The 18,260-nt window shown below is 44.7% G+C and overlaps 1 protein-coding gene across 2 annotated transcripts in view; it reads right to left on the bottom strand.

Moving 5' to 3' along the window:
• LOC139685591 (uncharacterized) overlaps positions 1-18,260 on the bottom strand; it is a 130,654-nt gene that overhangs the window by 87,358 nt on the left and 25,036 nt on the right. The window contains exon 2 of one of the 2 annotated variants that reach the window (XM_071582534.1): positions 2,691-2,753. The exons of the other annotated variant lie outside the window; for it this stretch is intronic. The gene's annotated coding sequence lies outside the window, so the exon portion shown is untranslated. The remainder of the gene's footprint in view (positions 1-2,690; positions 2,754-18,260) is intronic. 2 annotated transcript variants of the gene reach the window in all.

Raw genomic sequence — 18,260 nt, 5'->3', positions numbered from 1 at the left:
AACATTTTTTATATTCGGTTTTCGGTATGTCCATCAGTGCTTCCTGCGATTTTTCCATTACTTCCTCTCGGCTGCTAAAACGCGTTCCCCGTAATGGTTTTTTAACTCGATTGAACAGAAAGAAGTCACAGGGAGCCAAATCAGGTGAATTCGGTGGCTGTTGGATGGTATTTGTTGCATTTTTCGTCAAAAAATTACGAATAATGATAGCACTGTGCGACGGTGCGTTATCATGGTGCAAAATCCACGAGTTTTCTGCCCACATTTCTGGTCTCTTTCGGTGAATTGCTTCACGCAAACGTCTCATAACGCCCAAATAATACTCTTTGTTTACTGTCTGGCCTTCTGGCAAAAATTCATGATGCACTACACCGTTGTAATCCATGAAAACCGTCAGCATTGCCTTCTTTTTTGACTGAAAACGACGTGGTTTTTTTGGTCTCGGCTCATTTGGTGAACGCCATTCACTTGCCTGATGTCTGGATTGCGTGTCGTACTCATAAACCCACGTCTCGTCTCCAGTAATGATCCTTTTGATGAATGTGGGATCGGATTCAGCCTCGCAAATCATGTCTTTTGCGACGTCAACACGGTCTCTTTTTTGCATGAAATTGAGGTCTTTCGGCACCAACTTTGCTGCTACACGACGGAAACCCAAATCATTAACCACAATGTCTTGGGCGGATCCATAGGCAATGTTCAAGTCCTCCGCTATTTCTCTGATGGTTAATTTGCGGTTATTGACCAACATTTCTTTTACTTTATCAATTTTTTCACCGACTTTCGATGTCGATGGTCTGCCACTGCGTTCATCATCTTCGATTGACTCACGACCACTTCTGAACCGCTCGTGCCACTGGTAAACGACCGTTTTTTTTAGAGAATCGTTGCCGAAACACTTTTCCAACATTTCCAACGTCCGTGCGCCACTAAATCCGTTTTTTACGCAAAATTTAATACAAGTTCGTTGTTGCAAATTTAAATCCATTTCTGCAATTGTAAAAAATCGCCAACACACACAGAGATAGATGTACTCTTGGCTACGTAACTTTTGCAAATGTCAAGTTATGACACTAAGATTTAAAGGGAATATCAACAACAGATGTACCAATTTAACAAAAAAAACATAACTCAAATCGGAACGATGGGAGCGCCACACGGTGGTTATTCCGGGGACTTTTTGATCAAGGTAGTATGCACCCCACGAGTATTTCCCCGAATCGTTAAGCCATAACGCAACAATAATAATAACAATAGCACCAAAGACATTATTGAAACCTGAGAGGAGTCTCGAGGAAAACAAAACCGCCCATGGCGACACAATTGGGAGGCCGCATTTGATGCCCCCCCAACCCCGTGTCGCCAATCGCTCGCGAAGTCGCTCGGTGAATAAGGTGGGATCGATAGGCCAGTTAGTGGAATGGTGGCAGAATTATTCAAAGACTCCTGGATGTATTTAAGGCAGATCCTTGTATTCTCACGCTTCCAAAAAATCCCCGCAGGCACCCGCGATAGTGAATACCACTTGCCTGTCATGCACACCCCCCCGAATCCAATGACTACCGTGCCTTCGCGGAGGGGGCGGGAAAAGGAGGGGCTCCTCTAAACCACTCCACCCTCATTTGCCCTCACTTCGCTGTCGGCGGGAATTATTAGTATTCCAAAATGAAAAATGGGTCCATGTATGCTCTGCTCCTTAGTGCTGCCCTTGGATATTTTCTGCCCTTCCGCCCGCCGAAGAATATCGTCCTCGGTCATTCTATCCATCCATTACATCACGCTCCCGCGGCGCCATCTTTCTTTCACTTGCTTCAATGTCCTTCGCCGCAACTGCCGGTATCCCCACCATTTGCGGCCACAGACACCACGCGTGCTCAATATATTAACGGGATTTTGAGTTCTTTTGGAGAATATTGCATTCATTCGTCTACATCAATGCTATCCCCTTCGAATTCGTTCCATCAATCGTCGGAACAGTTCTGAAACTCCATCTCCGTTCGACGTAGCATTTCTCTCTCTCTCTCTCAGCGATGCGTTTTCTATCTCACCTATGCTTGTAGTGAAACGACGGCTCTTTAAGATTCTCTTTATTTTTTGGAAAAATTCTCTTTATTTTACAGGAAAAAAGTCACCCGGGGCCGCGTCTGACGAATATGGAGGCCGTGACATCATTACTACGGCGCTGTGCTTGGCTAAACATTCACGAACAAGCAGTGAAGTGAAGGGAAGAATCATTTTCGCGGTGGTGTTGCATTAGCAATGAATTGTTCCGCTACAAATGCGGCCGTTTTATTCGTGCTGCTTCACGCAAACGGCGTTGAACTTAAAATTAGTACTCTTCACTAATCGTTTGACCTCATGGTAAGAATTCATACCATGCCGTGCGCCATGCGTTAACGAATAATGCAGTCATGACATTACCAAATATGTTAGTTACCCTTGAGTCTTTAACCTTTAGCAGGATTACTCGTATTTATAAAATTTAAGAGTTTATTTTTAATAATCAGATGTTACTCAGTTGATTTTAAAAGAGCTCAGCTCAAATTCAAAAACGAACGCTGAATAATGCTTCATTTGGTGACAGCTTCCCAGCTATGACGATTTGAGAACGAAAACCCCCGACGTTTAAGCAAGTAAGCCGGTTCACATTGGAGTGAAATTATTTCTGCGGTAAACACTATGATACTCACAGAGGCAGCTGATGTGTTAGAAAGGACACTTCGGATTTTCAAGAGCACAGCAGTTCAATTCACCTGTGAAAAGAAGAAATCACACGTTTAGAAAATAATTTGATTTATAATATTAGTTCTACTAGGTATTTCGCCAGCTAATATAGGTGCTTGATGGAAATAGAATATATTCTAGGACACAGCGCCCCTTTAAACTAAACACAACACGGCTGCCCACACTCGAACAAGGCTCACTTCGATTCCGTACAATGCCTTCCACTTCCAGCGCCATGCCTCTCTTCCTTGCTTGCTCTACGTCATCACATCTAGTATAGCGCCGGGCATGGCAGCGCTCCTTATAAACATTCTCCCGGGACTTAACATCCTCCCTCAAAGTCCCTGTCCCTCCTCCTTGTGAAAGCTTCTTAGCTCAACGCAATTCTTCTTCTTACGTCCCCATTGCTTTGACCATTGCGGTCGAAAAAATTTCCAAGACGCGTAAACTTTTCGCTTGATCCAGTTTATGAGAACTTTATTCAAAATTAAGTGAAGTGTTCCACCTTAGCCAGTTTATGAGCTCCTATTAATATTTAATTTATCCTTTCTCTTCCAAATAATCTTTGCTTTATCCACATTTATTCTCCTCCCATCCCTATCGCACTGACTCTTCAATGCACTCAGCAATGCTGGCAACACCTTGCTTGATTGGAAAAACGAAGCTTTATCATCCGTTAACCTAACTGATTTTACGAATTCTCCGCTCACTTCCATTCCTACCTACAGTTCTTCCAATGCCTCTGTAATCATTTCCTCTACATACAGGTTGAACAGCAACGGTGATAATGGGCTACCCTGCCTTACACTTCTTCCTAACACTGCCCATCCGGACTCCCCGTTCCCCACTCGCACCCGAGCAGTCTGAGACATGTTGCGGATTAGCCTCCTTTCCCTCCAATTTACTGCTACGAAACAGCCAAATATGTTCTGATTGTTCTTCATTTCCCCTGCCCTCAATCCTTGCATTGATGATTCAGAGAACCATTCCAGCTGCGTGCAAAATCAAGCTCATTTTGCTCTTTTCCTCACGTATTACTGCTTTTCCATTTTTTGGAATAACATCCAACACCGATCTGACGTATTCTTCCATCGAAATTCCTTCCTCATTAATATCCGTATTAGTCCAAACAAAAGTGTCCTCGGTCATTTTCCTAAACCATAAATTACTTCCGCGGGAATACTGTCTACCCCACGGCCTTACTTGATCCCGAAAGTCCCGAAACGCCCTTCCCATCTACATCTACATAATACCCCGCAAGCCGCCGCAAGGGCGTGTGGCGGGGGGTGTTAGGTCACCAACCGTAAAAAGGAAAAATCCCATCTCACCATCAAGTAAGCTATCCTTGCCTGCATCATATTCTCTTTCTTTACCTAAGCTTGCCGGCCGAATATCTGCAAAATTGATTTCCTCCAAATGTTCATTCCCATCTCTTGAATCTTCTTGAATCCAATTAATAATTTTCTTCAATTATCTTTAAAATTTGGTCGGGATCCACCCTTCTCACTTCCCAACAGAGCTTCCACCTTCCTCTACAGCGCACCAATTTCACCCTTTTACGTCCCCTTTCTATATCTTCGCATTGCGTCACCCTCCACACCTTTTTGCTCTTTGTTTCCCCCCTCTGTTTAATATTAAATTGTTTATACTTCCTTCTGCCTTATTGTTTGTTTAAATTCATCCATTTCCTTCTAACTTCTAACCATATTTGTTTTTCTTTCTCTCATTGTTTCGTTTAAGGATTTCGATATCGCTCTTTTCATATGTTCCCTCTTTTCTTCTATTTCACTCGGATTTCTCCCGCAGCATTTTCCCTGTGGCCTGCTTACACTTCTGACTCCTTTTTCATCCGGCGGTCATTCCCCGTGCCTAAACCGTAGTCCCCCACCTCATCACCATCTCTTCCTTCGCCTACCGTCGCATTCCAATCCCCCAGCACTATCAAATGTTTCCCTGAAGGGACACACGCGATTATGTCCTCTAGCTGATCGTATATCCTATCGACCTCTTTTTCCTTATGGTTGCTCGGTGGCATGTATACCTGAATAATAACCAAGTTCGTCGGTTCTGCTTTTATCTCTACTAGTAATATTCTATCCGTCACCTGTTCTATGTTGACTACGCTTCTTCCTACCTTTTTATTTAATACTATGGCAACCCCTCGTTGGCTCTCGTCCCCGCCGCTCTATATTTTTTTATAACTATCACTCCAGTAATCCCCGCTATCTTTCCATCTCACCTCGCATAGACCTAAAATATATATTTTTCCCCTTTCCACCTCTCGCTTAACATTCTCCAATTTCCCTGTCCTCATCATTGTCCTAACATTCCACGTTCCTATCCTAACTAATTTGGTCTTCTTCTCCTGCGTCTTCTGTCCTGCTGCTATCCTTCCATCTCACCTCGCAGAGACCTTAAGTATATCTAAATTTCCTCTCCATATCTCGCTTTATATTTGCTGATTTTCGTATCCTCAACATACTGTAGTCCTAAAATTCCAAGTCCCTATTCTAACTGGCTTCATATTATTCTGTGCTACCCTGTCGTTTTCGCTTGGCATGTAGTTCGTGAGATGGTGGACACGCAGTAAGGTTACCTTTCCCACTGCCGGTCACGAAACGGATCATTTGGCCGATTTCTGCACTCCCATGACTCACAACGATACTTCTGGCTTTTCAAGTTTCACGGGATATTTGATTGAAGCGGCTTCCCGTTTCTTTCTTCAGCAGTGCTTACAACGTGACATCGCCGCTCATCGGCCGCTCCATTCGGGGTCACACCCTTTTGTGCCGCCTCACTGAGGAACAACAGACCCTGCCCTACGTCTGGCTCATTCACTTTGACACACATGGCATGGGTGACCCTACTAGGCCCAAGTGTCACTTCTCATGTCAGCACGGGTCCATGAGCTATCCGAACGCACTAATCCTTCAACCAAGTGAAGGCTTCAGTCCTCGGGGCGATTTAAAAATATTACAAGTGATAATTCAATGATATATTTCGCCATAAATTACAGTTTTTTCCTTTAAAGATTTGATTGAATCCATACCCTTCCTGTTTCATAGTTATACCTACTTCACCAATACTTCGAATGACTGTATGGTCTGAATATAGCAAAGAAATAGAAAGCTGTCCGCTCCCAGTTGCCCGTGAGCTTGGATACCCGTTTCGTCTAGCTGGTTATTTCTCCCCACTAGAGAAATCAGTCGCTCGATACAAATATTTTTATCCCAATAGGACTGCACCCCTCCATTTTGAGTTTCCACTTTCGCTTAATGCTCTATGTGCTGAATCCCATGTTCACTTTCTCCGTGGCCCAGCTCATCCAATCCCATCCAGCTTCCCTTTACGCACCACCGTCGAATCTCTCCACTAGCCTTTCCGTAGGATTGCGCCGCGGTTTCATTTGCGACATTGGGTCCATGAGCATTCACTTTTCTTCGATCTTCTATCTTACATCTCTTCTAAATATTCCTTGGCTTAGATTTCGACTGAATTATACCCTTGACCACCGTTGAGACAAGTTATTATTGGTTTTGAATTATATTAAATTCTCTAATTCGTCTAATTATATTTTAAGGAATTCCGAGAGTTTTACGCGTCCCCTCTGACATTGCTGGAAAGAAAGAGAAACTTTCATGCGAGGAAATTGTTTTCACGGAACTATCCCGCACCGTCGACCCATATACGTACGCATGCCGTTGCGACACGCCCCTGCGGCGGGACTCGCCTGGGATTCCACCTGCCCGCCCCTGCTCCACTCTCACGAGATCTCTCGCCTGCTCTTGTTCCTATGGTTTCCCTCGGTCGGAGTCGGTGCCATCAAGCACTGCAATCACTTGAGAAGTGGCCTCGTGCTTAAGACCGCTCCGGATAGAGACCCTCCTGCCGGATTCAGGATTTCATCTCTCGTGATTTGCACACCAGCGCAAGAACAACGGCGTTCCTAAGATACGAGTCACTTCCTGGCTTGATGCTCAACTCAATCCTTTCGCTTTAATACTGCAAAATTCACGGAGCCCAAGATTCGTTTGCTTCGGGTCTCTCTGCGAATGGGCGTGCAAAGAAACATCTCATTGATCGTTTCCCAAAGGATTAACACATTTTTAAATCTAAGATTTGAATGCACAACATTTTCTCGAATGGATGAAAGCGGAAGACCTCCTTTTCCCAGCAAGTAATTTCGCTTACACCTTGGTGAATGCCACTTGAATCACGCTTCGAGCACGACGACTGTTGGGCGCGGCCCTGCTTACTAGCAGCGCCGGCATTTTCACTTAATCTGAAATCACTACCGCAATTACCTCCATGGAATCGAGTGGCACGGGCTAATGGTAGATAGAAATTCCTAAGTTTTGAACGATAAGAAACGAGGGGCCGAATTACATTCATTACTTGTATCTCTTCCGAAACTATTTTTCAAAAGAGATTTAGATTTTCACTTAATAATTGTATAAGTTACGCACAATGCTAGTTCATGCATTACAAATGTGTCCAGGGCGAGTTGCAAGATGGGAGAAAGGATGCATTATGATTCGAGGGCGGCCATTCATATTTGCAGCCTAATTATGTTCAAATACAGTACTTTATTGTTGAAAATTGCTTCATTGCTTTTCTAAATATTCTCCACGATAATCAATACGACACTTTTGCATGCGCTCGAACCAATTTTCGTAACACGTTTTCCACTCCGACTGAGGTATGTACTTCCAAAACATGGTTTTTGAATGCATCAACGGCTTCTTCAGGCGCCGAAAAACGTTGACCACGCAATTTTTTCGTGATAAGTAGTAGTAATGTTTAGGGGAGGCGACTGACAGCTCAGGTCATTTGCGCCATTTGGGGATGGATAGGAAAGGATGAAGGGTGGAGAGAAACCCAGCGTCGGCATTAGCCTACTCTTTACGACGAAAGGCGCCAATACAGCTTAACGTCCCATCCGACGGACGGCGTACTTACTCAAAGTGCCCTCCACAAAGCACCTCAATTAAGGACCGGGATTCCACTGAAAAATCTCTGCCGCTTCCGGGATTTGAACCCGGGCCCTCTGGGTGATTTTCTTGATAAAGTGGAATAAAAATAAGTCATTTGGTGCTAAATCAGGGCTTTACGGAGTATGACCCATCAATTCGACGTTTTGGCCTGTCAAATAGGTAGGTAGTCGTTCCAGCCGATCTGTGAGAGATTGAAATGTCATGATGAAGAATGGTCCTTCGCTGCCGCTTCTTTTTCCGCATGTCACCAATCACTTCTGGCACTCGAATGCTCGCGTGCCTCTCAGAATTCGCGGTTCTCCGTTGCTCTTATGATACGCTCGCAACATGTCCAGTCCTTCAATAGAAACAGGCGATCATTTGCTTCGATGTGCTTCGTGCACGAATCACTTTTCTCGGACTTGGCTCGTCTTGGAAGACCCATACGACAGTGGATTGCTGCATTGTTTCGGGCTCACAAGCGTAACTCCAAGATTCTCCACCTGTGTAGATGTTTAACCCAGCTTTTGAATCACCGCGATTGTATTTGTTGAGAATCTCTATGCACCAATCGGCACGAGCATCTTTTTGAGCTTTTGTCAAATTATCGAGAGGGATCCAACGGGAACAAATTTTTTTACAGCTAAATGTTCATGCAATATCTTATTGATGGTCGTCATACTAATCTCCAAGGTTGCCTCAATCTCACGATAAGTACACGACGATCTTTATTTTCTAGTTCTTGGACAGCATCAATGTTTTCTGGCCTGATTTTGGACGACCTTAGCGACTTGCTGAGCGAATGGCGGCCATGATGGAATCCGTTATACGAGCGTTTCACAGTGGCTTCATCGCCAAAAGTGGAAGTAAGTTGATCGATGCACTCCTCTCTTGAGAATCCACGTCGAAAATCGTAAAAAATCATCACACGAAAGTGTTCGCAAGTCAACTAAATTTTGTCGATGAGACAAACTTTTCGAGTCACTGTGTACAACACAATTTATGATCAAACGACAAAATGTTTTCACAAAAATTATGGTTAAAAAGGTCAACCTTTCAGATGGAAACGTCAGATGGCGCCTAAAGCACTTAGTGTTGACAAGGCTCTATGCATAAATAGCAACCGTCGTACCTACTTTCATTTTCCGAAATAGAAACCGCCTCGGATAATTGCAACTGCCTCTTATTTCTCCAACTTAAACAAATGGATTCACAGGACCACAGCCTTGCATTTTAAGATTATAGTGTTGCAGGTTCTCACATAAAACTTGTTGATACTACGGAACAACAGGTATATGTAATTTTGATATGATAAACTAGAACGACTAGAGTTTAATTAGCAAAATTAACTCCTAAGCAGTTAAAAAGCTTCAGAATTAACAATGCCTTCTAATTTGATGATTCATTAACGATAAAAGTATTAAATTCAATATAATTTTTGCTGCCACAAGCTTAGAAGCTAATGAAACAGCCCAATTCTTTCTTACTAGGCTATTGGACCTATTGTGGTCCATTTCATATAATAAGTGGTAATTCATCCTTCATTTGACGGAATGCTAAGCTCCTAGATCAACGCATTGCGTTCAAGTTAATAATTTCACGTTCGTAGGAACATCATTTGAGAATCACTATTTCAAACCTACTACAGCAACTGCCTAATACACCACCAGGGTGTATGGCGGGGGGTTTTAGGTCACCAGCTATTCATGCAAAATACCAATCATGACACTTCTACACAAGTATGCCTCAAATTTACGCATTAAATTTAACCTTCACTTCAAACTACGGGCAAGTAGTGGCTCCCATCCTAATTCTGCCAATGGTGTCGTGACACTGCTACCTTGTTCATTACAACTATTCAAAAGCATGGTTGCTCTCCGTCGCACTCGATCTAGTTCATAACTAAGCCTACCTCCTGATAATCCCATACGACCGCAGCATACTCAAAGTGGGGTCCAATTAACGCGATTTAACAAAGCTTCTTGCTATTATCAGAGAATTCCCAAGTATTCTTGACATGAATCCTAACTTTTTATTTGTCATTCTGCTAATTCCACAAATGTGTTTTTCCCAGGACATTTCCCAAGTTATGGTTACACCCAACTATTTCACAGATTCTTACTTTTCTTGCGTTGTTCCTCCATATCGCGTGTTTTCGGGCGAGTTTCTCTTCCTCCCAAACATTTTCGAAACCAATTTTCCAAACAGAACTCCAGCTCCCATGCCTCATACCAATTTTGGATTACATTTAGGCCGTCAGTTAATAAAAGCCTATCTTCATGGTGGAATATTGACCTTTAAATATCACTGCATTATCAGCAAATGGACGAAGTTGGTTGGAAACCTGAGACCCGATGTAATTAATGTATAAAAGGAACAACAGCGAACCAAAAGCACTTCCTTGTGGGACATTCGATGTGACGTTTGATGTGTTGGATTTCCGTCTAGTATAGTACGTCCCTTTGCTCGTGGCCTGTTAAGAGTTGATTAGTCTAGTCTATTATACATTAATCAATCCCGTAGCTTCCCAACATTAAGGCAACTCCCTATGAGGGACTTCGCCGAATACCTTTTAAAATTTAAAAATATTGTATCACCTTGAAAATTATTTTTGTCATTGTCATGATTGAGCTTACAATTATATGCTCTGTGATTTTGCATGCGATGAATGTGAAAGAGAGATAGGTTGGTATTGACTCAAATTTCTCTATCGCCTTTTTTAAATATGGGAGTAACATTGGCTACTTTCCAGTCTCTATGTACTGCGCGATAATTTAGGGGTCATTGATTTTTTTTCCAAAGAAGGAGCTATTTCTGAGGCCATCGCTTTGTATGGGCAATCAGGGATTTAATAAGGGCCTGGAGATTTTTTTGGACCGAGGTATTTCAGTTCGCGTTCGTTCCCGGGGGAAGATATTACAATTTCAGACATGCGGTCATGAAAGTGGTCGGGTGGTGACTTGCATTGTTCCTGTGAGAAATTATTAAAAACGCCATTTAATAGTGGTTTGATTAACTGGCTTTTTCTGAGCTGTTGGTAAGTTTCGCCCGCTGCTATTCAGGGATGGAACCCTCGACTCGTTTCCCTAACCCTCCCGTGACTATGACACAATATGTCACGTAAATGACGATGATGGAATCTTGAGAAAAGATGAAAGAGCTTTCCGTCGTTCAGCGTACCTTTGATATTATTAAAACAAGAATAATACGAATGCTTTCCCATTTCACCCCTCCCTATTCCTTTACTTGTGTTGTGTTGGCCGTTATATTTGAGAGTCGTTTGATTTTGAGCATTGAGATCTCATGTCCGTTTATGGAGGTCTCCGACCGATATTATGCTGTCAAGATCTTCAGCCGCGTCCATCGAAATAATAGGTTTTACGGCCTCTCCTCAGCTGCACGTTCGGGTTTCCCTCACGTTCATTTTTCACTCGAACAAGGTGAATTACAATCCTAAAGCTTCAAAATAAATGTTTGCCCTATGCGGCTGCTGATATTGCTTCGCAACTCTGCAGACATCAGCATCAATACCGCTCCAGTTTATTTTGAATAAAACAATATGCAAATAGCATGGCTCAAAAACCACAATTTAACAAAATAATTTACAGAACAGAAATCAAAATATTTTTGAACATTTGGTCACTTATGTTGAGCCGTAAAGTCTTCGCGGGATTTCCACTGAGTCACGGTTTCAACCGCGGACGTTTCATTAAAGTGATGTTGAAAATGAATTATTGCCCCCACCGTACTGCGGTAGGTGAGATTATGTCAATACAATTAGAGGGATCAAGTGTAGAAGGATTAGATTTAAGATGGCATTTCTTCCACGAACGATGAGGGATCAGAATAACATTGTCCGACTGCGGTAGGGGTCAAAGTATTCGGGTCAAAATGAGTCTGATGTGTATTCATTCACCCCCTGCCGCACACCCTCCCGATGGCTTGCAGGGTGCTAATATAAGAAGAGGTCAACAAAATGGCCGTCTCCGTCATCGTTCTCAGAGAGCGGACGAGGACGGAGTTGGCTATTGAAATGTCGGCAGGAGAAACCGCGACCACTCGCGGAGGAACACACGCGAATACTCCGCACCGCAATCGAACGCCGGAAAAGCACCAATCTGACAAGTACACGTTCAGCTAACTAACTACGAGTATCGTAGCATTACCCTTTCCGTGATGGGGAGACTTCCTCCGATAGATCTCATGACAAAGGAACGCGCCAAGAACTACCAAAGATGGTGGTGAAATACGAGATCTGAGGAAGCTCGGTGGAACAGCCGCAATCGATGGTCGTCGGCGATGATGGAGGAGTGGCAGCAGATATGGGATGCAGCCAAGGAGGGTCGACGGACTCATAGAATTGTCCCAGACATCTTAGCATGCATTGACAGAGGACATGGCAATTTAACGTTCCAGCTCACCCAGGTACTTACCGACCACGGAAACTTTCGCAGATTTCTATATCGCATTGGGGTGTATAGTAGCGCGGAGTGCCCGGTCTGCCTTGGTGAGGACGAGGATGTGGAGCACCTCTTGTTTCAATGCCCAAGATTCACCAAGGCAAGAGACGCGTTTCATAGCACATGGCAAGGTCCCATGACCCTGGAAGGTTTGGGGTCCAGTCTGCTTAGGTCAGAGGCAGACTGGAATGCTGCGGTTACTTTGGCGACAACCGTAGTAGAGGAGCTGGGCGAAATCAGGCGAGTTGAAGAGGGGAGAATCGCAGCAGCGTCATTGGAGGACTGAATCAACACCAGAAGTGGCCTAAGAGGAATGACTGCCCTACCGAAGTAATGGCTAACGGCGTAGGCACAAAAAAGAGTTGGGAGTTTAGTGGGTAAGCCGAGGGATGGGCCACTGGTGGCAAGAGTGCCCACCCTGGGAGAGTCCCACACACCGTGAGTCCCAATGGCTCACGATGGTGCGTGAAGCATTCTACAACTCTACGGGAGAAAACACACACACACACACACACGTGTGTGCGCGCGCGCGTGCGTGTGTGTGTATGTGGGTCGCGGTAGTCCAGGGATAGAGCGGGCGGGTACATGTCATCGGGCTATTGAGCAAATCTGCACAAATACTTAAAATTCTTCAAAGTACTGTCCTTGGGCCTCTGCACATTTTTTCCAGCGACTCTGTCATGATCAATCCGCGCCCTGGAAGGCGTCTTCGGTGACCTCTCGCAAGGTCTTCGTCACGGCTGATTGGATCTTTCATATGGACGAGAAACAGGTTCCTTTCAGGGCTGCCTCCTTAATCCGAGAGAACAAAAAGAAGTCTGCCAGGATGACGTCAGACATGGATTTCGAAAATGCGTTCGAAAGAGTGAATAAGTAATAATTAGTGAATGTTTTACAGAAAATAGGAGTAGATTGGATGCATTTGAGACTAATCCCCAACCTGTACATGTGCCAGGCTGGTCAGGTGTCGGAGGTGGATTGGAAATCGCAAACGGCAGTTTCTGGAGAATTAAGGCTTTGATGTCCATTACCGCCCGTGCGTTTCAACACACGTGTCAATGAAATAATGAAAGAGGCACGGGAAGAACTGGAGATAGGAATGAAAGTCGGCGGGGAATTTATTAAATCAGTTAGACTTTGCCGATGATCATGATTTCCTTAATTTTGCAATTAGCCAAGGTTTAGCTGGAGTTGCCGAGCGCCTTGGACATTCAGTGTCATAGGTATCGAATGAGAATAAATGTAAACCAAGCACACGTGATTGTAGTTTCGACAAATGTAAAAGTTTATTTCAGCACATATATATATATATATATATATATATATATATATATATATATATATATATATATATATATATATATATATATATATATATGAGAGCAAGCCAAAATAGAACGCGCAAAATTGGAAAGAGGCAAAGTAGCGCCATGAAATCGGTTTCACTGTTCTTCATATATTTACCCCGCATGTTCAGACACTTTGCGAGTCGTTGAAATAGGCCAGCAGCGAAGAAGTCTTTTTTTGGCTTTCGCACCCTAAGAGTGACCTCTGCGGCCGACACCCATCATAATTGTCATAATGTCAGCCACCCAAGTGAATATCTCTATTGGAGCCAAAAGAGATGAGAAACACCAAGGAGGCTAGACTGTGGCGTGATGAAGTTTTCTCTGGTCTTCCACTGGGTCAGGGGTTCCATTTTGGCCTGACCCGGTGGAAGACCAGAGAAAACTTCATCAACAAAATACGCCGGAAAAGCTCCATATATATATATATATGCATATATATGTGTATATATATGTGTATCTTGACGAAATCAGGCGAAAGATGGATGCAGAGAGCATTGGCGATGAAGACTACGCTAGAGGGGAAAACGTAAGGCAAGAGAGATGGAATGAAGTATGCAGAATTTAAGAGGAACTTACTGCAGCCACGGATGTCAGATTGTGCTTCGTTAGTAGAGGCAAGTGAATACATCACTGCGCCTTTTCATAGCCTGTGTCATTCCGTAAACATCCTCAAGCTGCGGAAAACCAATGGGGATTATAATAAATTGTTTTCAACTCCCCGGAGGGAATTTCATTAATCGCGCCAACAGGTGACATCAAGAGAACAACTAAGGAGATGGAGGCATCACTGTTCGTGTTGAAACGCAACATGTTTCGCCAGTCCATTCGAGCAGAAATCGAGGGAATTGAGAAACCACGCGCAACGCGCGCCGGTTTGCCCCTATGAATGCGCTCGATGGGAATCCTCAGCCCACTTCTTCCCGCCGCGGCTACCACCCCCATCCCCTCGCCGCCCTTCCACGAGCCCTCCCTTCGGGTTTCAAATTTCCCCACCACCCTTCCTTCCCTCGACAACTCTTAGCATGTGTTCGTGTTTGACTGGGGTAAAATGACTTGGAGGAGCTCCTGAAAACCTTCGTCAATACCCGTCTACCTGATATCATTTTATGCGTTGTCCATCGCGTAATCGAATGTCAATTATTCCCGATGACCGTCAAATGAGCGATCCTGGCTCCCGAATCTCCTTGGCAGGGATATCTTGTCTGGCGAACGGGGCGCCGATGAGGAGAGCGTCGGCCGCCTTTTCGAAACGAAGTCATTTCAATTCAAGTAACCCCCTCTCACCCCCCCCCCCCCGCAGATGGGAGAAGCCGGGGGTGGTCCTCGACTGCCACCGAGAGCGTGGCGAAACTACGCCCCACGTGCGTCATTCACGACGTCTCGCCGCGCACGACCTCCGACGGATGCCGGACGAGCTTGCGCTCCGAGGCCCTTTGATGCGTCGGGGGCATCACGGGGAATGATCAAGTGGAGGGGGGGGAGCGATGTCAAGTCCGCACTGGAAGGGAAACATGGTGTGCGTGTGTTTTCATAAAAAGGAGCTTCGATTCTATCAATTTCAAATATTCTCCCTCTCGTCTTGTGAAATATTTCTCTGCGGCCACCAAGAACTATCGAGAGGTTGGAGATTTTCTCTCGGAATAGTTCCGATATCGACTCGTATCGAAAACTGGCGATAAAAACTTCTATTGAGGTTAGGTCAACTGTGCGCGCATATTGCAAAAATAAAACTATAAAAAAGTGTATTGCATCAGGATGAAAATATTTCAGGAAGCAAGTACAGAAGAAAACGCAATTATTGGGTACAATGATCGATGGCTGATCTCACAAAATTTAACCTCATTCCAGGATTCTCTCTCTTTCTCTCCAACGCACTCAAATACATTATGTCTCTAAAGAAATACAATCTGTTTACATGAAACCATTTGTCCAATACATTATTCGAGATTTTTACAGAAATCTTTATTAATCCTATCAATTTATAAAAGCTAAATTTTGACGTCGCATTCCTGCCGTTGAATCACCCCCTGCGACACACCTTATCGGTGGCTCGCACGGTACCATAGACTCATACATATGTAGATGTGAATTCTCCGAAGTTCATATCAATAAATTCTTAACACAATTACGAAAAACAGGGACGCAGTCTATGTTTTTCCTACGCATTCATTTTTCATGGGCTCGGGTTGGAGCTATGGCGGATACATGGTAGTACTTTCTGGGGTGAGGCGACCGACAGCTGAGGTCACTTGCGCCATTAGGGATGGACAGGAAAGGATGGGAAGGGTCGAGGGAAACCCAGTGCGTGCATCAACCCATTCTAAACGAAAGGGGCCAAGGGGTCCGTAGTTTGAAGTCCCATTCGACGGACGGCGCACTCAATCAAAGTGCCCTCCACAAACCACCTCAAGTAGGGATCAAGATACCACTGAAAAACATCCGCCATTTCCGGGATTCCAACCCGGGCCCTCTGGGTGGTAAGTCAGTACGTTAGCCACCGCACCATTCCTATCCCCAGCTATAGCTGATGTATGAGATTTCTACCGAGAGGGCCCGGGTTCGAATCCTGGAGAAGACAGGTCTTAATTATTGGTATGCCGAACCCTTCTTGAGGTGAACTAAAAAACACCAATGCATCTTTCCACTAAATTTTTTATTTGGTACGACTAGTTTCGACGCGTCGACGTCATCCTCGGACATCTTGCCTTCTTGAGGTGCTTCGTGGAGAGAGAGCACTTCGAGTTAGTACGCCGTCCGTCGGATGGGACGTTTGACCCCTAGGCGCCTTTCTTTCAGAGTGGGTTAATGCACACACCGGGTTTCCCTCGACCCTTCCCATGCATTTTCTGGCTATCCCACCCCTTCCGTATTAAGCCAACTGCGCCTTCCTCTCGGTTCGGGAAACCTAGGGACCGAAGTTCAGCGATCACCGAGAGCGCGTGATTGGCTTCGGCCTCCGCTACCGGTCGTCGTAGCGGCAAACCCCCAGCGCCACTTACGGTCGTTTTTGACATCCGTGCAAAGGTTTCCCGTGCACCTTCGTCAATTGGCGATGAATTTCGGTTTCTTGTGGTCTCTTCAGGAGTTACGATAATACATGTACGCGCGCACGCACTCCGAATACGTCATCAATTCCATGATAGAGCGTCCTTGGATCTGCTGAGAGGAGGCACAATCAATGCTGCACTGGCATCAATTAAATATTTTAAATAAGTCATACACTCTAAAGAGTTTATGTAGATTGTTACGCCACATGAAAATACTTCGTTCACAATCTAACGTTGATAAACGTATGACACATTTTAGAGATTAGAAAGAAACGATTATAAGTGGGATTATTATGTTTAAAAATCCGTAAATCGCAGCTGAGATAAAATTTTCCCACTTCACGCCTCGACGCATGATATCACCGTGATCATTCGTTTATTTTTCAATGCCAATATTAAGTTTGGCAGAAAGATTGATTCCCTAAAAGGAGATTCATAATCGCAGAGTGATCTCTGAGTAGAAGACTGCCGTTAGTCGTGGAACGCCTAAATGCAGGAAGGTCATTAATGCATCCAGGAAATAAGCAATTGAAAGAAATTGGATGAATTTCGGTGCGGCATTATTATTTAGTTGCCTGCCGTATAGCGAAGATTCTCGAGCGGCACAGGCCGTCGTCCACTCGTAACTTACTCAGCCGCGCCCAAACCCCCGACGCATCGAACTACATTCAACTGTTCTTCAATCCCACTTCACTCACTCTCCCCCCTTAATCATCCCTTTCATATCCCTCCCCTCCGACACAGCCATCAGGTTTCCCTCGCCTATCAAAATGCTCCACGCATTTCATGCCTTCTTTCGAGTTCCTCAATCAGCACTTTCTCCTTCGATTTCTTCTTCGTCCATCATACCGTTTCCAGCCGCAACACCCACGCCTCAAATCCCTCCACGTCGCGCCCATCGCCCTGCTTCGGCCCTCCACCGAGAGTCGACTTGCATCTAAGGTTGGTTGCCTCCACTTTCGTTTGTCGTGATCGTTCGTTCAGAGAGGGGGAAAAAAGGCCCCCTTCGCAGAGACTTCCTGTTTTTGAGCTGCCACCGCGTCTGGGACGACCTTTCTGCTTTCCTCGCGTAGCCTCCGAAAAAAAGAGACTCTCGAACAAAAATTCTTCCTTCGTTTTCAACTTTGTCTTCTTGAAGGCTCGCTCCTTTAGGACGACTCGGGCACAGTATCCGCGCCCTAGAAGGACACTCAACACATTTAAGTTTTTGCAAAACTTTTACTAAGATTCGATTCCCATGTTGTCAACTCCACTGTAAAAGGATCTTCGCCCGACGCAAAACTTCTTTTACACCTACACGTATAATTTTGTTCCATTTTTGTTTACTTCCATGATACGAGGGATGTCCAGAGAGGACTTTACGTTTGCGTGTAGCGAGCGAAGTAGTGTTTGGGGGGGGGGGGTCAAATGTTTGCTGTGTTGACACACACACACGCACACACACACACAGTAGGGCAGTGCGCCTCGAACTGCAAGGAGTGTTTGGAAGGCCGTGCCGCTTGTCTTTTGTTCACAGTAGCGAGGCGAAATGACATACAATACAATTAGAAACTCCGCCAAATGTAAAATTCGATTAGTGATTAGGTTTTCACAGGCAATAACCTTCAAAGCTGCCGGCATTCATCACCGGGAGTGCACCGACTAAGTGATGGGTATGTCATTAACTCCCATCTTCCGGTTTAGGTTTATTGATCCCATTCAATTTAC

This window comes from Hetaerina americana, unplaced genomic scaffold, assembly GCF_022747635.1.
Source record: "Hetaerina americana unplaced genomic scaffold, ioHetAmer1.1.p SCAF_118, whole genome shotgun sequence".
Classification (NCBI taxonomy): Eukaryota; Metazoa; Arthropoda; class Insecta; order Odonata; family Calopterygidae; genus Hetaerina; species Hetaerina americana.
Note: the sequence above shows the minus strand (reverse complement) of the source record. Positions and strands in the feature narration are given on the sequence as shown.